This window comes from Plecotus auritus, assembly GCF_963455305.1.
Source record: "Plecotus auritus genome assembly, chromosome: 5".
NCBI lineage: Eukaryota > Metazoa > Chordata > Mammalia > Chiroptera > Vespertilionidae > Plecotus > Plecotus auritus.
This window is the reverse complement of record NC_137776.1, coordinates 6,414,171-6,434,648: the sequence shown is the minus strand read 5'-3', so window position 1 is coordinate 6,434,648 and position 20,478 is coordinate 6,414,171. Positions and strand designations below refer to the sequence as shown.

General features: G+C 45.4%; 1 protein-coding gene across 2 annotated transcripts in view; it reads right to left on the bottom strand.

Moving 5' to 3' along the window:
* SLC39A10 (solute carrier family 39 member 10) overlaps positions 1-15,736 on the bottom strand; it is a 104,872-nt gene extending 89,136 nt beyond the window's left edge. The window contains exon 1 of one of the 2 annotated variants that reach the window (XM_080669864.1): positions 15,550-15,736. The gene's annotated coding sequence lies outside the window, so the exon portion shown is untranslated. The remainder of the gene's footprint in view (positions 1-15,549) is intronic. The other variant, XM_080669863.1, reaches the window with a different exon arrangement.
* Positions 15,737-20,478: the final 4,742 nt, after the last annotated feature.

Below are 20,478 nucleotides of genomic sequence, written 5' to 3'. Positions count from 1 at the left end.
CGAGGTGGCTCTGAAGGTGGTGACTGGCAAAGACGGTGGAGGGAGGTGGGAGGCTGGAAGCAGGAGACAGGTCCCGGGATGGCCAGGGCACTGCCTTCCTATGATTTTTCTTAGTAACATTTTCCTTTCTCTAGTTGACTTGCTTCTAACAGTTCTGTGTATAAAACATGTAACACAAAATATGTGCTAATTGACTGTTTATGTCATCGGTAAGGCTTCCAATCAACAAAAGGCTCTTAGTAGTTATGTTTTGGGGGAATCAACATTAATGCACAGATTTCCCACTGTATGAGGGGTTGGCACCCCTAACCTCTGTGTTGTTCAAGGGGTCAACTGTAAGTATAATTGGGGGCTACTGGCATGTTGCATTGTTTGGATTCGTCATCAAAAATCCCCAAGAGACGGACTGCTTGACTTGTGATTTCTGGAAGTTTTCCGAAAAGTGCTAATAACGAGGATCATAGTGGAGGTCTGGGAGACACAGTTATTAGCGCCTCAAACAGGAAATTCTCTTCTAGTCGTGTACTTTGTTTTAAACGCTGCTGTGCCCGGCTGGCGTGGCTCAGTGGTTGAGCGTCGACCTATGCACCAGGAGGTCACGAGTTGATTCCCCATGAGGGCACATGCCAGGGTTGCAGGCTCCACCCCAGTGGGGGGCGTGCAGGAGGCAGCCATCCATGATTCTCTCTCACCGTGGATGATTCTCTCTCTCCCTCTCCTTTCCTCTCTGAAACCAGTAACGAGATATTTAACAAGCAAACGAACACGTTGCAGGGAATTTGGCATTCTCTTCCCTAGCCAGGTAGCAGTCACTTCGAGGGTTTGATCAGTAAGTGTCTCATACATCTAAATAGCAGTTGTTGGGATCTGTTTGGTATTCATAATGTTAGACTGAGGCCTCAGTTACGTTTTCTCTCATCATGTCACATGGCCACAATTTGAATGCTCAATTGATAGGGATTGTTATTCTCAACTGGAAAATTAAGTATTCATTGGGTGCCAGTTCAGTGAAATTCATTGCCACCTGCCGCTGGGAATTCCAAGAAGGTAGGTAGGGTATTATGCTTGATTGCAGAAGTCTCTTATGAGGTGGCCTCTTCATCCTTTCCTCTCATTTTTTTCTCTACAAGTCACTGAACAAAAACCTGATGTTGGCCCTGGCCGGTGGGCTCAGTGGTTAGAGCGTTGGCCTGTGCACCGAAGGATTGTATGTGTCTCGGTTGCGGGTTCACTCCCAACCCTGGTCTAGGTGAATGCAGGAAGAAACCAGTCAGTGTGTCTCTCTCACATTGATGTTTCTCTCCCCATCCTACTAGTAACAGGAACGCTCCCTCCGTGGGCCCGCTTGGACAGAGACCTCCTCCCCCAAAGATATGGCCCTCGAATCGGAACTCCAGAGAAGGAGGCTTACACACCACCCTCCTCATGAAGAGTTAGGTAACAAGTCAGGTGCAGGTCCCACAGTGCTGAGTGCCTTCTGCCTGGAAGAATTGTCCTGAAAGTCAGCTGCAGCCCTGAGACCTGGCTTTGTGTATGGTTTTCTGGGGAAAGGGGAACGTGATACGCAGTTCTTAGTACAGGAAAGCAACGGCTTCAGGATGGAAAGGCGAGAGGGGACCACTGCTTGCAGCCCCTGACCCCGGAGTCCTCCCTACCTCCCCAGTAGCCAGGATGACAACAGAGATGCGAATAGCGACAGGAATCCCTCTGATAGCTCCGATTCTTATGAGACTCTGCAGATTTAAGTGACCAATTGCTCCAGCTGTTTTATTTTGGGCTCTTCTAGTCCTACTTCCAGGGTGAGTGCTCTCTTCTCTGCATGACCTCCGCCCCCCAGGTGTAGCAAACTTTAGCAATTGATGTAGTTCTGTTGCTTTCTCCCTACACCCACTTTCTCAGAAGTCCGAACCCGAATCTGAAATCAGTTCCGGTCCACACTTCCAGCTCTCCTTTCATGCAAGCGCTTGATCTCCTCTTTTAAGAATGTCACCCCAAATTGTACCCTGAAGCTGACAATAAATAGCCTTATACCCTGGCGAGTTACCATGGCAACCCTCAGATTCGCTTCTGGAAACCTGCATCAGGAGTTTCATCCTAGTCCCATCACTGTGTTCCACAGCCCCACCCTGCCCTCTGGGTCCTATGGAGAGAAAGATCAGGGCTAATTTTTCTGCTTCGATTTGCTTCTCGGAAGAGATGCGATTGAGAAAGAGACTCCGCCGTCCTTGAAATGATTGCCATCAAGGAAAGAGAAACCCTGCCAAAACCCTGGAGTCCTCATTTGGCTCTGGATGGCAGTTTCGATCTGGCTTTCCAGCTGCTCATTCCTTTTTAAAGTGCTGGGTGTGGTTACAGATCTAGAGTGAGGTTTGACAACATGGGGGACCCCACCTCCACAGCTCTGCAAAGGCAGCCAGCGACACGCTTTGGAAGGTTGCTGCTGGTTTACCCGGAGCAGGGCTTGGACGCGGACTGGGCACAGCAGCGGCCGGCGCTTTGCTTGTATTTGTACACAAACCAGACTTCTAGTCAAAGGCAAAACAATACACCCCCCCAACACACACACACTCCCTTCCCCGCAGGCCCCAAGTCTTCAGACAGCGCAAGGAGGAATGTCTGGTCCCTGAGCTGCCCAGGCATTTGGCCAGAAAGTGGGCAGGCTGGCCACAGTTCAACCCGGGCCAGGGCTCAGCCTCACCGCATTGTTATGGAAAAAAGAATGAAATGCTCACTTCGGCTCCCCTGCCGGCTTTTGGAATCAAGCACCACATGCGGTAAGGCCTGCACGGCCAGCAGCTATTTTGCATTCGAGCTCCATAGACGTGCTGGAAACACAGGGATTCAAACAGTGCCGCAGGCATCCTGTCCACAGCTGTCCGCTGCGGTCCCCCAGGCCCCGCACACGGGAAGGGGGCGTCCGGCGTCCGGTTCTGGAACCCTCCCACGGCTGATGTCAGAGCAAACAGTGGGCTGCTTCCTTATTGCAGGGGGTCCACCTCCTCCCACAGTCACTTCCGCACTGGTTTCTCCGCTATGACATTTCCGTGCTGGCCTCCAAGAGCGGAAAAGCACTCCTGCCTGTGGCCGTGAGAAAAGGGGGACATGGGGATAGAATCCAAGCTGAGGAGGGCGGCCCATGAGCAAGAGGAGGAAGCTTCAAGAAGCACGGAGCTTCTTTTTGGCTCCGTGGACAGAGCATCGGCCTGCGGACGGAAGGGTCCCGGGTTTGACTCTGGTCAAGGGCACGTACCTAGGTTGCAGGCTGGATCCCCAGCCAGAGTCGGGGCGTGTGTGATGATTCTCTTTCTGTCCCTCCCCTTCCCTTCCACTCTCTCTAAAAAAATCAGCAGAAAAAAATGTCCTCCAGTGAGGATTAACTGAAAAAAGGAAGAGACATTGAGCCTGGAGTGAAACAATCTAGTGGCCTGAGCTTTCGTGTGAGGTTATCCAGAAAAAAAAATTAAGATTAGGTCACCATAGGTTTAAAGAGAATTAAGAAATGTCTACTTGGCTGTATGGAGTAGCTTAAATAAAGATGATCCAGAACTTAATCTTTTTTTATTATTGAAAGTATTATATGATACCTCTTTCTGCCATCTTGGAGCCTGCTGAGAACAGGACTTTAAAAATGACAAATAAGCCGGGCCAGTGTGGGCAGTGGCTGAGCGTCGACCCATGCACCAGGAGGTCACAGTTCGATTCCCGGTCAAGGGCACATGCCCGGGTTTTGGGATCGATCCCCAGTAGGGGGCATGCAGGAGGCAGTCGATCCATGATTCTCTCTCATCATTGATATTTCTATCTCTCTCCTCCCTTCCTCTCTGAAATCAATAAAAAATATATATTTTAAAATGACAAATGTGACTGGAAGGCTGTGGTCCAAGGCCATTTTTGCTGGCTACACACACAGGGAACACACAGCTCTTCTTAAAATCAAAGGTGTGTATGTGCGAGATGAAACCTCTCTAGGCAAGAAGCGTGCGTGTGTGGACAAAGCAAAGAACACACAGTGACTCCTGGTGGCAAACGGAACCAAACCAGCCCCCTGGGAGAGGTGCTTCGAGCTCATGGAAACAGGGCATGGTCCATGCTGAATTCTGAAGCCACCTTCCCACCAAGGCCTTTGCACACAAAACCATGTAATGCTGCCCCCCTCGAGGATCTATAGTTATTGGAAGTAAATAAATACGAGTGGATTGGTTCTCTTGTAAAAAATAATTATTATGTGCTACAACAGCTTGGGGATTGGGATCGAGGACCAAAGATGCAAAAACGAACCACCATCACCATGTCAGTAGAAGAAAGAGAAAACTCAAGATTCACATGATCTGGGACAGTGGTCGGCAAACTGCGGCTCGCGAGCCACATGCGGTTTGCCGCTCTGTTGACTAATGAGTTTGCCGACCCCTGACCTGGGACAATCTCACTGAATCTGTGGAATTAAGACCCTGAGTCGCTTTGACCACACCGTCAGGTACGGGAAGAAACTTAACCCTACAAACCCCCGTTTTTACTGACGTGGCTCAGGTAGCAGGTTTATTTCCTGTGCTCCCGTCACTGCTTCGTTTCAGGGAATGGCAACATAATCATCAGGGCCTCTAGAAGGCGACTCCCGATTTCTCCGTAAGGCTTTGACCTTCTAAATCACACACTTCCTGTTAGGGGCTGTCAAAGGAGGAATGCCCGAGGCCAGCAGGGGGAAAGAAGTATACATTTATTGTTGCCTCTGCTAGCAGCGGGGGCTCAGGTGGCATCAGCAGAATGCAAGCGGGTGGGCCTCCTGCATGGGCAGCTGAGCGTTTCCAGGACGAAGAGGGTTTGCATCCAGAGTTAATTCCGACCTCAGGCCTTCCAATGGCCTGGAGCCCGAGCTTCTATCTCAGGGAGTGGGCAACCCGGGACCCCTCACAGCTGGCATTGCCTCACAATGCTTACTCATCTGTCTGGGCCTGCAAGCGATTTTCTTTTCTCTTTAAAACTGTACCCTTGGCACAACTAATCTGGAGGGGCAACATATAAAAAAAAAATCGAAGGGCACAAAGCAATTCCAGCAGAGACTATAGAACATGAGGCAGAACTGACAAATGGTCACACATCTCCTCAGTTCAATGTCAGTTCCCCAGGAAACACAGACACTATGTCATGACCTCAGTCTCGGGGTTTGTATTATCTTCGATGCTTCCAAGGTTAAGGTCAGCATTACGAAAACCGCACGTGCCCGTTAAACGTCTTAATGTGCACACTTTACGTCCTGTGGAAATTTATCTGCATTTATTTTCATTGCCGACTGTCCTTCCTAACTTCCCTTCGTCGTTCACTTAATATTTCGTTTCATCGTTTCATAAGCCTTTTGCAATTCCAATCAGCTTTCCTAATGATCTGCTTTTGAATGGGAAATTTCTTCAGTTTGTCCCTTGATTTTTCTGCCTATGTTCCCTCATCACATCAAGTAAATTTGGGGATTAGTGATCAAGTCAAAGACACGAGGTCATGCTAGCAGTGTATCTTCTTCATTACAATTTTACGTATTTCATGGATCTAAACATTTACTAGTTCAGGTTTCTAATCAGCCTGAAAATCTTCGCTGATCAGATTGCTTGTTTTCTGAGTAAATTACACACAGACCTCCGGCTATTTGTGAGGCCGTAAACGGCAGGCCTGTATAGTGTGTTCACTGGGCCAGTTTCCATGATCTGAGCCATCAGCATACACATCCCCACTCTCTGAGGTACGAGGAGATGGGTCTCACACTAGGACTTTAAAGGGTTTTTGCTCTTGTTTCCTTTCTTCTGGTTTGAGAAGCTGATCGGGGGATTCGGAATATGCCGTGCCCAGATATGCCACTTCGGTGCATGGATTCCCTGGAGCCGAAGGCCCTTGAGAAACAGCAGGTGCCTGCAGGGCTCCCAGCCCGCCCCTGTCCACTGAGAGCAGCTCATAAAACCGCCCAGCAGAAAAGCGCTCTCCCCTGCATGGAAGAAAACATTCTTATCACCAGACACTGGATTGACCTGGAATGGGCCTTCCAGACTCACTGAAATGACCCTTATCTTCCATTCGTTTCCCTCTCCTATAATTACTAGTCATTGTCCCACAATTGACTGCCCCTGGCCCAGGGCCCTCTGTCTTGTCACATCCCCACAGTTATCGTTCTTGTAAAAAGGTATATAGTTTCAGACCTGAGGGCTTCTCCAGGCCTTCATTTCCCATCTGAAGACAACCACACACATGAAAAATAGTAAATAAATGTGTATTTTTTTTTTTTTACTGTTAATCTGTTACATGTCAGTTTAATTCTTAGGCCAGCCACAGAACTCAAGAGGGTCAAAGAAGTTGGCTCCCCAACACAGCAAAGTTTTCACACACACACACACACACACACACACACACACACACACACAGTTCTGCATTTTTGCACATTACATTGCATAATGCTGCCTGATAATTGTGTCATATTTCCACTTTCTACATCATCCTAGAATCTAGAGTCTCAGAATTTAAATCCATCTCGAGAGGATCAAATCAAACCTGTAATCTCGGTCTTACTTGGTTCACAATTATAATTATGTGGACCACACTACTGACTCATAAGACCTTGGGTGAACCCCTAACATTGCTTAGAGGGATGGCAAAGAAGCAGTCACGGAGTTTTGTTTCTTCTTATAATGACTTCCTTTTAAAAACATAAATCTAGCCATTTAAGGTTCCAAATAAATGTGTCCCTGTGTATACCACAAACATCAATATTTTAATTTTCTGTGTTCCTCCGAGCACTTATATTTTCCACTATAATTAGTAGTTCCTAGATCTGTAACTCTGCTAAGCACAAGAGAAAGAGGTTGGAAAAGGGAAAGGAATGTGGTAATGAATCTCAAGATCAAAGGCAGCAAAATTCCTCCTTGAAAAGTCAGTGTCTATTACACAGAAATTCAAGCTTATGTCTTCAACAAACTAAACCACTAATACCCCAGAAGCACTCTACCATCCTTGCATCCTGGTCTAGTGCCACGCCCACAGCATCAGGTTCAAGTTTAAACAGTAAGGAAATAGGCCGGACAAAGAGGCACTGAACATCCTTCCCACAGCCTCGGTAGTCATGCCTTAACCCTGGAGTGGGTTGAATATAAGAAGACTTACCCCAAGCAACAGCTTTTCAAGGTGCCTTAGGTCCAAAGAAAACGGGGTGAAATTCTGCTCACCCTTAGATTTCTTCCCTTGGTAGATGAGGCGGGGTGAGAGGTCAAAATACTCTCAGCCTGAGCAGAAAGCACTTATTCCCAGAGATTGGTCCTTTGGGGGGTGGGGGTGGGGGTGTTGCTGCTGCTAATTAGCATCCCAATGCCTCCCCATCCATCCCAATCTACGGCCTATTTCTAGCTTTTGTGATTTTTATGGCCTGATCATTCTCCGATTTTGTTAGCACAGGTCTTTGTTTCTGAACTTCCAAACTCCACTTTATCAAACTGTACAGGACTCGCATTTCATACTTGAGATACAACCAGCCTCAAGATTTACACTTTGGAGGGATGAGTCTCAGGCTATGACCTTGTAGTTTTCACTGAAGAGTGAACAAATCGCTGAGAAAACACGGCTGCTCTGGGGCTCTCTCTCTTCCTTCAGATGTGGCTCCCACATATTCAGGGACGGCCTTTTCCTTCTTCAAGGCTACGTTCCTCCTTATGGACCATCTACGGAGCCCAGAAGGTGTCAGGACAGACAGGGAAGTAGAATTCTAAGGTTTGACTTCTATGTCGACGCATTCAGTTCTCAAGGACAACAGGAGAGGGGTATGCTCATCTTTAGTCCCAGAAAAAACTAGAAGTCTCAGGGGGAAGTTGAGAACCCTTATGAAATAGGCCTCATCACACAGGTTTGGGGAGGAAGAGGGGGCATCGGCATTAGTGTCAACGGTAAAAAATGTAAATAAAAAACGCAGGCATCATCATTACCGCCATCCTCAGTAATGACATTGCAACTGGTAGTTTCACAGCATGCTTACTGTATGTCACACGTTACCCTAAGCATGAATTACCTCTTTAATCCTCTGAACAACCCTGTGGAGAAGGGGCTGTTCCATCTCCATTTGAAAAGTAGAGTTTACTGGGGTAAATGGGTCAAATTTAGTTGAGATATTGAGTGGTACTACTATACTATATATTAGAATACAGACTACCTGACTCACAAGTTTCTGTTCTTAAGCACTCACAATCTAAAACTCAACCTCCTGAGCAATTGAGTTTTAGAGACAGAAGCAATATTAGCTGTTGAATGTCTCCTCAAACTTGATAGAAAATTATGGCCACATGATATATTTTACTTATAAATTAAAAAACATATATTTATCTACTAGTGTCCCAGTGCCACGGATTCATGCACATTGAAAGGAAATTAATTAGAAGAAATATTTTAATATCACTATTCACCCTTTCTCTATAATAGAAGTGTCAACCAAATTCATGATAGACAATGACAGATTGAAACACACGTGTGTGATTGGCGCCAGCGAGAGCTTTATATGTATCATGTATATGTGAGTCAACTTAGCCTTTTATAGATATAGAATGAACCTGCTTAATTAGACCTGCTTTCTGATTTAGCTAAACTATTTCCAGTCCAGTGAAACACCCCAACTTCTCTTTCAGGTAATTGTCAGCAACACAGCAGTAAATATCAACACGAAGCAGATTATTATTGCAGATCACGTAGGGAGAACAAAGGGTAAAATATTTAACCACAGCAATGTTTGACTATATTCTGTGCAGTGAGAAAACCTGAAGTCATTTTCAAGGTCCACCACTTCTTACTTCTTTTCAGTCAGGTCAAGTTTCTAAGCTTTCTAAATCTCCATTTTCTAGCTAATGAAAAGAAAATAGGATTCCACCAAGTCTCCCATCTGCCTACTCCAGGACTTCTGTGAGGATCAAATGAGATGAGGTACATGAAAACGCTTCACAAACATTTGGTTAAACTGTAAAATGTTTGCACCTGGCTATAAAGCACGTCGTGTTCCTGGGCTGAAGAAACTCCAAGGAGGCTAGTCGCTAGAGAGAGGAAGCCGAGCGTTGCTATGTAATATCATTTCCTGGTGCCCACAGTGACTGTTTCCGGGCTGGGCTGGGCTGTGGGCTGCATTTTGACCCATGGGGTCTCGGCAGCGTTGGCTGCGCTTTGGTGGGTTGTTGCTCCAGGGTGGTGGCAGGGCCTGTGTCCCACTTGGGGGAAGCCAAGTGTTGGTTGTTGGTGCCAGGTCTGTGGTGCTGTTTATTTTTAAATGGCCAGTGTGCGTCATGGCAGCTCCTGCATTGAGCATCTGTCCCCTGGTGGTCAGTGCGTGTCATAGCGACCGGTCAGATGGACACTTAGTCTTTTATACATATAGATCATCTAATTCCCTGACCTGACTGATACTGATAATGAATCAAGAGTATCAGATAAGCCCTGGTGGGCATGGCTCCGCGGTTGGCCTGCACACTGAAGGGTTGCAGGCTCCATCCCTTGCCTGGTCAGAGCATGTGTGGGAGGCCGCCAATCAATATGTCTCTCTACATAAATGTTTCTCTCTGTCTTCCTCTTTCCCTCCCTCTCTTCCACTCTCTCTAAAAAGCAATGGAGCCCTGACTGGTTTGGCTCAGTGGATAGAGTGTCGGCCTGCGGACTCAAGAGTCCCAGGTTCGATTCTGGTCAAGGGCATGTACCTTGGTTGCAGGCACATCCCCAGTAGGGGGCGTGCAGGAGGCAGCTGATCAATGTTTCTCTTTCATCGATGTTTCTAACTCTGTCTCCCTCTCCCTTCTTCTCTGTAAAAAATCAATAAAATATATTTTTTAAAAAAATAAAAAATAAAAATAAAAAGCAATGGAAAAGAATACCTTTGGGGAAGGATTAAAAAACAAAACAAAACAGTATCAGATAATTTATCACTCACTTATGGTGGAAAACACAGAAAAACCTAAATCAAGCATTAAGGAAAACATGTACTGGTAATTATTTGTACAGCAAAATTATTTTCCAAAGTGTTTGTTGTTTTATGGAAGACCGAGAAAACATTCGTTTTTTTTGGCAGCTACCCATTTTTATTTCAGTTTTGTAAGTTTATAGAAGTATGTGTCAGGAAAGCTTAATCACTTTAGTTATCTCACCAGAAAATCTTCTTCATCTAAAACTTATTTTTGCCTTAGAATGCAGTCTGCTAAAATTGACTTTTCTAATTATCTCTCATTATCTCAGCTCTCCCACTAATATCTTTCATGCATCTGCTCATCAAGTCCCACAGATTTCCAAATGGGATTAGCAGGTTTAACAACTTGCTGTTAGCTACAGTCACCAGTAGCTTCCTTTGAGGATGTTTTGCTTATCATCTGTTTTAGCAAATGTGTTATTATTTTAGTATCATTTGGTGGGTAACAATCTGGAATTTGCATCTGAAACATGAGTTTCATATTTTTAAAAAGTGATGCAAAATTTATTTTATTAAATATATTTTATTGATATCAGAGAGGAATGGAGAGGGAGAGATAGAAACATCAATGATGAGAGAGAATCATTGATTGGCTGCCTCCTGCATGCCCCCTACTGGGGATTGAGCCCACAACCCAGGCATGTGCCCTCACCGGGAATCGAACCTGGGACCCTTGAGTCCACAGGCCAATGTTCTCTCCACTGAGCCAAACTGGCTAGGGCAATATGGAAATGATTAATGATAATAATATCTGATGTAATTTATTTTTACTGTATTTATCCTAATTAAAATATTTTCAAGAAAGCAGTCATGTCATTTTTTTCTAAAGCATTTATATCTATGCGCATGTAATTTAATTGTATACATATTTAATAGTATACTCGTTTATATTTAAAGAAGGTTTTTTTGGGATCTGGGAAGAAAGCCAACAAATTTCTTTTCTATGATGCAGAAATATATAACTTCTCTCAAGAATTGGAGGACAAACTCTAAGATAAGGTTTGTCTTTTTTGTTAGGAAAACATATTCTCATTTCTAATGAACTGTCATGACAGAAAATAGAATCATTGCTGAGAATTTTACTTTAAATAGTGCCGTAGTACTATCGTTTTGAACTTTGAGAACACTATTTTCTAAAACGCTTTTGTTATTTATTTTGATGTCATACCTATATCGTTAGCACTCCATTAATCTCTACTTTTTCAGAATAACATTCCATTAATCTCTATTTTTTAAGAATAACATTCACTTAGTGGAATTGGATTTTCTTTAAAATATATTTTCCTTGTTTTGGGAAGCATCAGGTACTCGGATTATTGCATTTTACAAGGAGTATCTTTCTCACTTTGAAATGATGGTCTTTTCTGTCTCCTCTCCTTAATCTTTCCCACTCCTCCCCTCTCACTCTTCCTTCCTTTTTTCTTACCTGTTTCCTCTCCTCCTTTCTTCCTTTTCTCTCACAAATTCTGTTTCATGGGCTCTTGGATCTGTTAAGGGCTGTTCATAGCTTAGAGGCAACATGTAGCTTGACTTGTGTTTGGAAGGTGGAATGTTGCACATCCGTTGACTTCAATACCAGGCCATGGCTAGATAGCAGCACATTTCAAAAATGCCACCCTTGGTTGGGAGACCTTAGTCAGCCGTGGGCAAACTACGGCCCGCGGGCCGGATCCGGCCCGCTCGGCTGTTCTATCCGACCCGCGGAGCAGAGCGGAGGGTTCTCTTGCTCTCCCCTCGGCTCCTTTACTTTGAATTTATATTAGTTCACACAAACACTCCATCCATGCTTTTGTTCCGGCTCTCCGGTCCAGTTTAAGAACCCATTGTGGCCCTCGAGTCAAAAAGTTTGCCCACCCCTGCCCTAGATCAATGTACAGGAGCTCAGGAGAGCTGAGCTGTGATAATCCTCACTTTGAACTCTCCGCACAGGGGCAGGGGGAGTACAGATGCTCTTCCTTGTGCAAAAAGGTGACGTTCATCGTCTTGCTTTCTTTATAGCCTGCTATGGTTAGCGACCAAAACAGGAAGTGTCATTGTTCATAGGCAGAGACATAAAAGTTCTGTTCTTAGCAACACCTTGCGCCTTCTTTCCCACGAGGACATCTGGAATGCAGGAACTTTGGGTGCACCATATGGCTTCCTCGATTCTCTTCAAAGTGGGAAAGTTTGTTTTTGTTTTAAAATGAAGTGAAAGGAAAGGGACTTGCCGTTTCAGAGGAGAACAGCATTAAGTTTCTTTCAGATTTGTGTGAGCATCTGTGATCATTTGTCACATGTGGCTAAAAAATGACCAGTGCTGATGAAACAGCGTTTTATTTTTAGAGAGAAGTCTCAACACATTTTCCCAAAATAATTTTTTTAAATCTCTGCTTCCTTCCAGAGAAGTTTTGTCCATTGCTACATGTAGATCCATATACTTTTATGATAAAGACCACCTTTTTACCCAAATATACCGCTGGGGAAAGGCTTGCATGTTATGGTCTCTGAAACTGGTGAAACAGAATTCCATTTCCTAGGTTCGTCGTGCACAAATACTAAGAAGTCATTCTTGTAACACTTGGCTTGATGTGATATTTTAAACAAAGAGAAAAATGTCATAGGCCAGGGAAGGGAAAGCCAGAAAAGAAACACCATGGTAAATAGATACCTCGGTTTCTGAAGTTTCACATTTTCTCCCAGCCCATGTCTATTGGCAAACGAATATACTAGAACAAAATAAGGATAGGTATACCTTTCTACAGGTGGAATGAGGCTAAGCTCCTTTTTCTCTTTTCGGAATGAAATAAGACTATTTCAAATAAGGATATACTAATGTATTGAGGGAATATTTTTCAGCTCAAATGCTTAATTACTAGTAGAAGTTTATCTTTACTGCTAGGCTGCTATCATCCTCAAAATACAGCTTCATACCGTAACTAAATGAAAGACAAATCCCCTTTCCTGGCCCGTCTGGCTCAGTTGTTTGAGCTTCTTCCCATGCACCGAGAGGTCAGCTATTCCATTCCTGATTAGAGAGCATGCCCAGGTTTCAGGCTCGCTCCCCAGTAGGGGGCGTCTGAGAGGCAGTCGATCAGTCGATCGATATTTCTCTCCCTCTCCTTGTCTCTCTCTAAAAAATCAATAAAAACATATTTAAAAAAATAAAAAAAGACAAATCCCCAGATAATAGACCAGAAACTTAAGATAAAACTTTCTACATACCCAAATCCAGTCAAGGACTTGACCAAGAATAACCATTTTATGTATCTTTCATTGTGGTCTTCAATATATTTGAATGTGGACTTCCTTGTGCATGGATTTCTGCATACAATTGGAAAAGAAATTTTCGGACTTACCTATTGTAGACTATGATATGACTGCCCTTAATGAAAAATGAGAAGCATTTTGGAAAACGATTGAACTAGTTTAAGACTAGATGGTGCTGGACCAAATCTCCTAACTAGAACTTTCTTTCATTTTTTTCCTACCACCAAAGTGTAGACGACGCATAAAGTTAAAGGACCAGAATGACCCCCACAAGGGGTCTCTTTATCCCCCACGTGTTATTGTAACAGAATTGGCTTGACATTCCCTTTGTCATCCGTAGGAACGATGAGAAGCATCGCGAGTTAGCAGAGTGGAAGAGGGGAGGGAACTAGTCCCGGAGGCTCAGTGGTTCAGAGGTCATGTGCTCAGGGGGCCATCGGGGTTAGCACCCCCCCCCCCAGCCTTTTCTCTGCCCCAAACACATGGCGTTTCTGTTAACTTTTTGTTTTATAAGCTGAGTTGGAAATGTAATGGGTGTTACGTATGCAGTTGTTATTTTGAAATTGTGAGGAAATTAAAAGGAAGTAAGCAGTTGATTGTAGGATCAAAGTTCTACGTACCAACTCTGGGATCCTTATAGGAAGAAATTTTAAAAACTTAAAATACTTTACATTGAAAAATTATTTTACAGTTTACAAAGCACTGTCTTATAAAAATTATTTCATTTGAAATACAATGAGGGAGGGCCAGGATCACAGCATGAGTTACTAGCAGAGTTATCACCATAAACTATGCATCTCTCTCTCCCCCTCTCTCAATCTCTCTCTTTTTCTCTCCCTCTCTCTTCCCTCCACCCCCCCCCCCAATGATTGAGTCTAAAACTTACTTTGTGGATGCTTAACAACATAAAAAAAAAAAAAAGCTTTCTGAGGGCAAATTTAGTGCCTTATTTATTTTTGTATCAGTAGTAGCTAATCCAATGTAGGTATTCAGCTGTTCGTTGAATGAATGAATGAACGAATGAATAAAATAAAATAAAAACACAAAATGAAACAGAATTTTTCCGATAGTAAATAAGTAAATAAAAACAGAAGATTAATGTTGCAGATTTTAGACAACTATTGAGAAAGTCAAGCATTGTATTATATGCTATCTATCTGTCATCTATCTTGTTAGCCTCACTCCATGTAATACATTTTATCATCTCTTATTATTTACACATTTCCAGGTCACTGTCATAACGATTATTTAGAAAGACTGTTTTGTTGACAGCATGGAGTTAGATTTCATCCTCAGTAACATAAGCTTTATGGGAATTCAGCAAATAGAAATGTCATAATTACCTGCCACATCAGGGAGAGTGCAAGACCATTAACTTATTTTTACATCAGTTTTCATTTGTTGTTGTTGTTATATATTTGCTAATGCATTTCGAGGGAAAGCATCACCGGGTCATTTTTATATTACCACATCAGCATGGCTCATCCATGACCAGGTTCCAACTGGACATGCTTAGATAAAACAAGTTTTCAAACATGTGTTTCTTTCTACTTGCACATTTGGGTAAAGATCCTAGATGTGTTGAGCTTTAGTTTGTTTTTGGCAAAGTCTCCACAAGTGAATATTTCTGTATGTGACTCGGAAGAAAACATAGAGGGAGAACTAATTACTTCTTTGGCACTAATAATTACCGGTTTCAAATACTTGCAAGATACACGGAGGAAAACAAATCTCAAAGAATAGACAGATTTCACAAAACCAAACCCCCAAAACAAACAAAGATGAAATAACCAGGGTCTGACTTAGATTGTCTAGACCCGTGGTCGGCAAACTGCGGCTCGCGAGCCACATGCGGCTCTTTGGCCCCTTGAGTGTGGCTCTTCCACAAAATACCACGGCCCGGGCGAGTCTATTTTGAGGAAGTGGCATTAGAAGAAGTTTAAGTTTAAAAAAATTGGCTCTCCAAAGAAATTTCAATCGTTGTCCTGCTGATATTTGGCTCTGTGGACTCATGAGTTTGCCGACCACTGCTCTAGATGCAGACCAAAGAAGTGACAGAGAAGATGGCCCAGGCTGTACACTTGGCCAATTTCGTTCCTGCTGTGTAGGAACACCACACGATGCCATCTAGTGACAAGAGAGCAACATGCGATTAGTCACATAGGAAAGGCAGGTGAGGAGGTGCGGTGCCCAGGGAGGGCTTTCTGCGGACAGGGAAAGAAAGCCCTTCGGAGAGGATCCACCTGGGGAGGTGAGCATTCTCTCCCCTGGAACACAGCCAGGAGAACTGCCCTCTGAGCTGCAGCGCGGGCATCTTTATGGTGAGATGCTGCGTTGCCACCTACCTCCAACTCCGCACCTCGGCCTCCTCCGCCGCTGCCGTCCCCCGCCGGTCCCAGCTGAGCTCAGGACCCAGGAGCCGTGTCCCAGTCGCAGCCCCCCACGCAGCGACAGGTGGTGGGTGTGGAGCACTTGACAAACCAGTCTCCACAAATTCAAAAGAGAACTCCAGAAAAGCGAAAACAGTCTGTGCCCAACACACTGCAGCAACAATAATAAATAAGCAGTTCAAAGAGCAGAGCTAAAATAGGGGCCGGAGGAAATCATCTTTGTTTTCCTTGGCCCACGACGGCAGACCTGATGCTGCCTCGCCCCGCACCACAGCCTCCCTAGATATGGCTCTAGTGCTGTGCCCTCGGGGAATCATTGTCTCCAAGTTATCTCATCTTTTGTCAGCAGATGGCATAGATTTTTTTTTTTTAAGAGAAAGAACAACAATCTGTCGCCTGTGGGATTGTCACAGTCCCGTCCGTTTCTTTGGGGTGAATTTTTCACAACTAGACTCACCAGCCTGCGCTGCTGCCATAGATACCGCCAGAGCAGGAGCCACTTTGCCGCCTTCACATGAGTCAGAGGGAGATGTCAGCTGCCTTCCACCAGGCAGTGACAAACCTCTGTGGCCCGAGAAAGAAAAACGTACCAGGAGCTCAGCGTCCAGCGTGTTGACTTGTTTTCTCTGTGCTGCTGCCGGCTCGCTGCGAGCGGGCACAATGTGTGGAAATTGCATAACCATTATTTCCACAAATCAAAGCCGGGAGACCCGGGAAGGCCTGGCCGGGGCTGCTGCGTGGACCGGTCACGGCTGCCTTTATGTCTGTTAACGTAGAAACGGTGAAGAGTTTTTGTGAGTGTATTTGAGCCAAACTGGTGACAATTGCCCGGAAGCAGGACCTCAACGAATTGGGGTAGTGCTCAGGAGAATGGTGTTTTTCATCTATTTTTATACATTGCGATCAAAGGAGGGGACGTAGGTGGGTCACATGAAATCCACTGGTGATCAGGGAGGCGGGAGAAAGCAAAGCGGGGAAACCCCTGGGATTGGATAAGAAGTAAAATAATAGCCAAATACTTAGGGGGGTACTGCAGGACAGTTCACAGTCAACGGTTAACGTGATACAATAACAATGAAGGAACCCAGGGGCTCCAGGAAAGGGGAAGTTACAAGTTACCCTGACATTTCAAGGGTGTGTTATCATAGATGCAGAAAGACAGACAGGCTCAGTTAAGGTAAACATTGACCTTGTCAGTGAAGATACCGGCCTAGGACGTAACTGCCCACCACCACTGCTTTTAGTTCAAGTTTAATTTCAGGCCATCCTTTGTGGTGACTTGAGGTCTCTGAGCTTGCAAGACCGCCATGCAGGCCTCCCCTGAGCTGGTCAGGTCAGCATGTGGCCCCTTTCGTCCACATGTCTAAGGTTTTCCTTCTCTTTTTAAACCGTTGTTCAGTTTTAACCATGTCTGAGCTTTATTTATTTTGTTTTGGAACAAAACGTCAGGATTAACCGCAGGCGGCCAAAGGACACTGTTGAAAAGTGCTTTCTCTCTGTTTCTCCTGTTTATGCTTAGTCCAGCTTTCCTTCATGGTTGTTGGGGTCTTGGCCTAGTCTGGGCAAAGGACTCTTAATTCAAGTGTTAGGACCATCAAGGACACACGTGGTGTGCGCTTGCTCCGGCAGCACAGACACTGACCCTGGGCCGACGCAGAGAAGGGTAGACTGGCCCCCGAGCAGGGATGACATGAAAACTTGTGAAGGTCCCGTATTGAGAGAGAGAGAGAGAGAGAGAGAGAGAGAGAGAGAGAGAGAGAGAGAGAGGACACTTGGTACAGTTTCCATGCTTTGAGGGGAAGTTTTGATGCCTTCAGCTGCGTCCGGTCCAGGTTTCGGTGGCTGCTGACACTCCTTTCTCTACTTCCTTCACATTTAAAACAGCAACCAGTCAGCTGGCTGTTTGGGTCGCAGTGGGCCTGCAGGATGGCGAGAGAGAAGGAACACACGTCTCTCTGCTCTCCGCTTCCTCTTTTGCTCCAGCGGAGGTTTGGTGGTGCCGCTCGTAGAGCCGCAGGTTCCGCCGAGAACTTGAAACCCTCCGTTCCCAGTGAACACTCAGGCGTTGGGCTGGGAGGGATGAGACGGGGCGGGGATCTCTGACACCTCTTGGAAGTCAGGAGGTGAAATTGGGGAAATTACCTGAGAGCGAAATGTTGGGGAAATCCTACTGGGGTGTGCTGTTAGCTCTTTGGATGTTTTAACTCATTTAGAGAAAGTGATCGTCTGCCAAAAAGGACCCTTTTCAGCATCTGGGATGTCATGAGCATGAACATCTCTTTAGGTTCCAGACTGATGGTCAAAGATGGTTTTCTTCTGCTCTGTCTCTGCTTCAAAGAGTGTTTCCCTGTTCTTTAAAGTCAATTTCAGAGATGATAAGGTTCAATGAGCGATTCCAGCAGAAGTCTATGACCCCGTTTAATGCTGAGTCATGTTGACAGGGTTTCTTTTATCTTTAAATGTGGTGCCACCCTGTTCCTATCGTTTTCAGGAGGTGTTTCTGGTTAGAGATGTATATAATGGCCTTTCTGCCCACATCCTCCTCCAAAGGGATCTGTTCCCACCCACAAACCCCGCGGAACACATGGGCCTCGTCATCCCTGATTATATCCGACGCCCCGCTCCTCTGGCTGTGGGTGAGACCCACGGTGGGAGCCAAGCCCCAGGTCAGGCCAAGCCACGTAGATGATTTCGTTGGGAAATTCTTAACCAGGCCACAGGAATCCTAGATGGCTGATGGGAATTGGATCTGCAGAATCACAGGTGTTTGTTTTGAGAGTGATGCAGCATAAGCCTCAGCCATGTGTGATCACATTATGGGGGACCCAAAGTAAACCCCTCGCGTACGGAGCCAGCCTGGGGGAAGGACAAGGTACAGACACGCGCAGAAAAGCAGTAACAAGAGCTCTAGCTGACAGTGGTCAGATCTGGGCCTCCATCTATTTTCTCAGTAAGCGTATGGTGTGTGGTGGTTTGTTTTTTGTTTTTTTCTAAGCTGGATTGCACAGCTCCGGGGGTAATTCCTGGTTGTCTTAAACCAATCAACACTACACATCCGCCTGCCCGTGGGATTGGTTGGGGGTGGGCATGGGAACCAATTATGGACAGTGCAGTTAAGGAGACAGACAGTTGCAGGAATTCTGGGAAACTTTTTCCCCCTCGAACCCATGGGAGCCTCCTCAAAAGCACTCTCTGCTTTTGCAGATAACAGCGAGGAAGCCTGTAGCTCTGGCTGGTGCTGATGACCTTGTTTAAACCAAGAGAGGAGCCAGTCTTAGATGAAAGCCACGTCATGGAGGGCAGAGGGTGGCAATGGGAAAACATGAGTCGTCGTTGACATTATGGAGCCGATGGTTTTCTAAAGCTTGTTCAGTTTTTGGGCTTCTCAGTCATATGAGCCATTAAACCCCTTTAAATTACTTAAATTGTTTAGCTGGACTTCTTTAAAAAAAACCACACTGATATCTGAGATCTTAAATCTGAGTGGAACTAATGATTGTCTAGGTCTCAGAAGACCAAGCAATCCTTTGGATTTCACCAATCCCTCCGCAGAGCAATCCTAGGCACCCTTCCCTCCATTGTGTTTGCCTGGTTGTGTGCCATCCAGCAAAGTGCCTGGCACACTTCAGCTGCATCATCAGTGTTTGTAAATGGTAAATCCCCTCTTCTCGGTCTCTCTGAATATTTCCTGCAAACACTCCTTGCAAGCAGTACACTTTGGGGAGGATCTGACGTTCAGGTGATGAGAAGTGGTCTTGGAGAAGATGAAAGACAGCTAAGCTAATAGTGAAATGAGGGTGATTAAGGAAGAACCAGTAAACTTCATCAAGGTTGGGAAAAGTAGAGTGAGCGTTCTCTGAGAACAAACACATACTCTGCAGACCTCTTCATTCCCACCTTGACGAGAACTCATCCTCTGCATTTGAAACGCAAGTTGATAGAAACAACGATTATATTTTCTCATGGTCAAAATCAAGAGGGTGTATTGGGCACTTTGGTGCTTGCAGTAGATGAGTTGGAGATCTTTTCTAGCTCTGAAATGGTTTTATTGTGTGGTTTCATGACAGGTCTCCCAGTTTTAGAGAATGCACAGTTCCTGCATCGAATGGCCTCTCAAGTCACTGACCCTGCCTGAAAGGATCTTCAAAAGGGTTAACTCTATTTTTGGCAATGTCAGTAGCTTTTTTGGAAAATCAGATGAATTAAATTCAGTTTGGACGTTAACGTTCGGATTCAGATTAGACCTAATGTCTCTAGGCGGACCGGCCAGTATTTTCACTTGGAAAGATGACTTTGTTGTGATTCACACCAAACTTCCAGAGGAGGAGAGAGAGCAGCCGCTTAGAGCCAGCAATGAAGCACTCCAGGTAGACCCCATGGGTGAGGCCAAGCTGAAGGCACGCATGCTCGGCACATTTCATGTTCTCCAGTCACACCAGGCATCTTGTAAAATCACTAGGACAGGCCCCACAGCCGTAACCAAGGAAGGTAAAGGAAGTTCATGTGCGCAGGCCCTGGCAGCTTGCCTTCATTCTCTCACGCAGGGGTCCTCAAACTTTTTAAACAGGGGCCAGTTCACTGTCCCTCAGACCGTGGGAGGGCCGGACTATAGTTAAAAAACAAAAAAAAAAAACACAAAAAAACTATGAACAAATTCCTATGCGCACTGCGGGCCCGGGACGCGTCGGCTGCTAAGCAGGACAGGCAGCGGCACCTGGCGGGCCGGATCCATGTCCTCGGCGGGCCGCATGTGGCCCGCGGGCCGTAGTTTGAGGACCCCTGCATGGAAACCCTGTAGGAGACAGGAGCCCTTGGGAGCTGGCCTTGTCACTTCTTACCAAAGACAGTCTGCTCCGTGCCTGTGTCTGTTTAGACCAAATGCTT